This window comes from Dipodomys ordii, unplaced genomic scaffold (assembly GCF_000151885.1).
Source record: "Dipodomys ordii isolate 6190 unplaced genomic scaffold, Dord_2.0 Scaffold44, whole genome shotgun sequence".
NCBI lineage: Eukaryota > Metazoa > Chordata > Mammalia > Rodentia > Heteromyidae > Dipodomys > Dipodomys ordii.
Window position 1 is genome coordinate 1566658 of NW_012267260.1, and position 3480 is coordinate 1570137.

Below are 3480 nucleotides of genomic sequence, written 5' to 3' on the forward strand. Positions count from 1 at the left end.
CCAGCGCAGCGTCGCCTTCTCCAGCGCAGCGTCGTCTTCTCCAGCGCAGCGTCGTCTTCTCCAGCAGTCTGTGTCACCTGCTGAAGGAACGTCCTCGCAGGAAGTGTGCACTTGTCCTCGAGACGCCGCACAACAGCCGCTTCTGCTCAAGCCCTCAGTTCCTCACATGAGTTCTCCTGGAGATGCTGGATGGCTAATGTGAGGCCTCAGATATAAAGCTGGGCGTGGTGGCTCATTCCTGTAGTCCCCGCTGTTTGAGAGGCTGACAGGAGGAACACGTGTGCTCCTGTGTGCAAGACTAGATTGGCCAACACAGTGAACCTGGCCTCAAAACCCAAGTGAAAGACCCCCAAACCCACACCCCGTCCCTGGGAGTCACCATACAAAATGAAACAAACTCCCGAGTGATTGTGAAGAAACAGGGGACCAAGAAGGCGGGCTCCCATCGATGATCAGCTAGAAAACGATCCGGATGAACGAGCTGGAAAGGAGCCAGAGAAACCTTCTATAGATGAAAACGAAAACCGTGAAGTAGCAAGTGGTAGGCAGCGGACTGCGGGCCCCAGACGCCTTCAGTGCTTGGTTGGCTCTGTTTGGTGTGTTTCTGGGGCCGTGTCCTCGTGGGCTGCAGGTGAGGAAGCCCGTCCACGTGTGGTTCTCAGACAGCCTCTGGAGATCGCCCACAAGCAGTGCGTGAACCCAATTTGGTAAGTATCACCAATCCTGGTGAACCCCTTTATTTGTGTTTTTAATACTGACTTTGTTAGTCTCCCTTAGTGATCTTGATACATTTTTTGCAGGATGTGTTTCAAAGATAACATTTTTATAGGCGATGCTCAGTCGGAACGCCTCGCTCCACCAAATTCTCAAGCTGCTAAGCAAACAGGGAACTCCAAGGTGACCATCCCAGGGCAGCACGGCGCTCCAGGAGACACCCCCGCACACCGGGGCAGACTCTTAGCGACTGACACGGCGCTCCAGGAGACATCCCCGCACACCGGGGCAGACTCTTAGCGACTGACCGTTTCCATGTCGGTCTGGTTTGGGTGCATTAGAGTCCATTTGTCTAGTTGTGCAGTGTATTGACATCTGAGCCTGAGTCTAACCTCCCTGGCCTAGATTTACCATCTTCATTGCTCAGAACAGGAGCGACATAGACCACGCTCAGCACAGTGCTCACCAGACTCATTCTTAGAGGACATGAGAATAGAAAGTCAGGATATGGAGAATTACCATACAATATGAAGAAGAAGGAGAAGAGAAGGAGGAGAAGGAGGAGGAGGAAGAGAAGGAAGAGAAGGAGGAGGAGGAGGAGGAAAGAAGGAGGAGGAAGAAAGGAGAAAGAGGAGGAGGAGGAGGAGGAGGAAGAGAAGGAAGAGGAGGGGAAAGAAGAAAAAGGAAGAAGAACGGAGGAGGAGGAAGGGGGGCACTTGGAATACACATTTTGTTATGCTTTTCTTTATAGTCCAGATCTGACTTGCATGGAAGGTTGTGGCCCCCGAGAAGGTTTCTCTGAGTTGTCGAATGCCGGCTCCCCATTTCAGCCGTTGCTGCAGCAGCTCTCTCCCCTGAACCCCCGTTCCGTTTTGCTTGAGTCCTGGTGAAACCAGAGGGTGGAAAGGTCTGCTCAGGCTCTTGGAATGGTTTTCAAATTGGGGCAAAGCTGAGAACCATGGAACTCTCACTTTGTATTTGGTTCTTCTGAGTTTGTTCACTTTTAGTTTTAATAAAATGTGAAACAGGACAGAACTCTCTAGGGTACAAGCCTGTTTATTTTATTGTTCTCTGTTTAGTTATTCAAGAAAAAGAGTTACGAAGTATAATGCTTGCCATCTGTTGCACTTGAGCCGAATCTAGCCCCAAAGTCAAAAAAGTCATGGCAACAACTCACAAAAACAACTGGAATAATACCAGCTCACTATGGTTACTGGCGAAACTTTATTTTTCTCGCAAATGAAGTAAGCTTCCTTAGAGGGTTGTTTTAGCATTTGATTTATATCATTATTAAATGTGCCTCCAAAATCATCAACATCTCTAATAACATTGTTATTTAACTCCCTGCCTGATAGCAGATTAGCAGACTTTTCTGTCAGTCTCTTGTCAAACCTCACCCACACTCTGTCTTTGGAGAATATTAACTTTAGGAACTTCTTAGCATAAGATTTTAAGGAAAAATTCATGTGTGGATGTAGACACATTTTCCCATAGTATTAAATAGCTACTGCTACCCACAAAATCAAAAAACTTGCATGTAAATTAGGTCAAATAAGGGTCTGCTTATGGCCCCAGAACTTCATATTGTTTTTGTTGTGTTTCCTTTAGAAGTTGTAGTTATAAAGAAACACTACATGTTCTTCAAGATAGACAGGTTTTATATGATTGCCTTTTCTACTGGGAACAGAGGTGAAATACATTGACTCCTTTGAAGTCAGCAGGGCTAATGTACCAGGCAACCATTGGAATCGTTCTTGTATTCACCCAGTTTTCTGAAAATGGGCTCTGGTTACCTCCAGTCCAGGAGAACGGAAGTTGTGTTGCATTCATACTCATGTATTTTTACTTCACAGACTTAACTTTTCTGAAGGAAAATACATGTTTTGGAGACATTAACATGAAATGTGTCGTTAAGTGATTTAGCTTTTTTCTCTGCTATTCTAGGAGTGAAATAATTATAGATGTTGAAAAACTAAATGATCCATGAGATTTTCACTTCAGACATGAAATTATGAAAAACTCTACTAGCAAGGGGAAAGCAGGAAGATGTGTAAATAAGAATGCAAACTAAAAGCAGTTAATCCTTGTCTGGGTAGAATGTGGTTTGTTTAAACGTTCTATGGCTGTTCGATATACACACAACTTCTCAATCTTTATTATTAGAAGTATCTTTGGGTACAAAATTCTGAGTCACTAATGTGCTGCAAAACTTTAAGCATGTATTTACTTACAAAAAGAAGTAGCATCTTAATGTTTTAAATAAATCCTTTTCTTTTATATAATTGCAAAGAGGATTCCTTGTGACGGTTTCGCAGACACATGTAACGTGACCTGACATGGTGGTGCTCAGTCCCCCCATTCTGCCTTCTCACCACTTTTCCCAGAATAGTACCTTACGTAATCCTATTGTTGTAAAATCTGCATTATTAATATCTGAATTAATATGATTGATTGTATTGGCAGGATTTGCATGCCTCTGTGTGTGTGTGTGTGTGTGTGTGTGTGTGTGTGTGTGAGCTAGTAGCAAAGAAAATGTGTAGGAGAAAAAAAAGTATTCATTTGCTTAAGCCACATAAGAATTCACAGTCAGAAGACTTTGAAGAAGAGAAAGAACACCATTGTCCAGGAAGGTTCGTCAGCGGAGGTGATGTTGGATGATACTTGGAGACAGGAGGTGGCTACGCTGGCTATGCAGGACTGAACCCTGCCAAATGGGCGGTGGATGCCAGCAGAGCGTCTGGGTGACAGATTTGCAGGAGGCAGGGC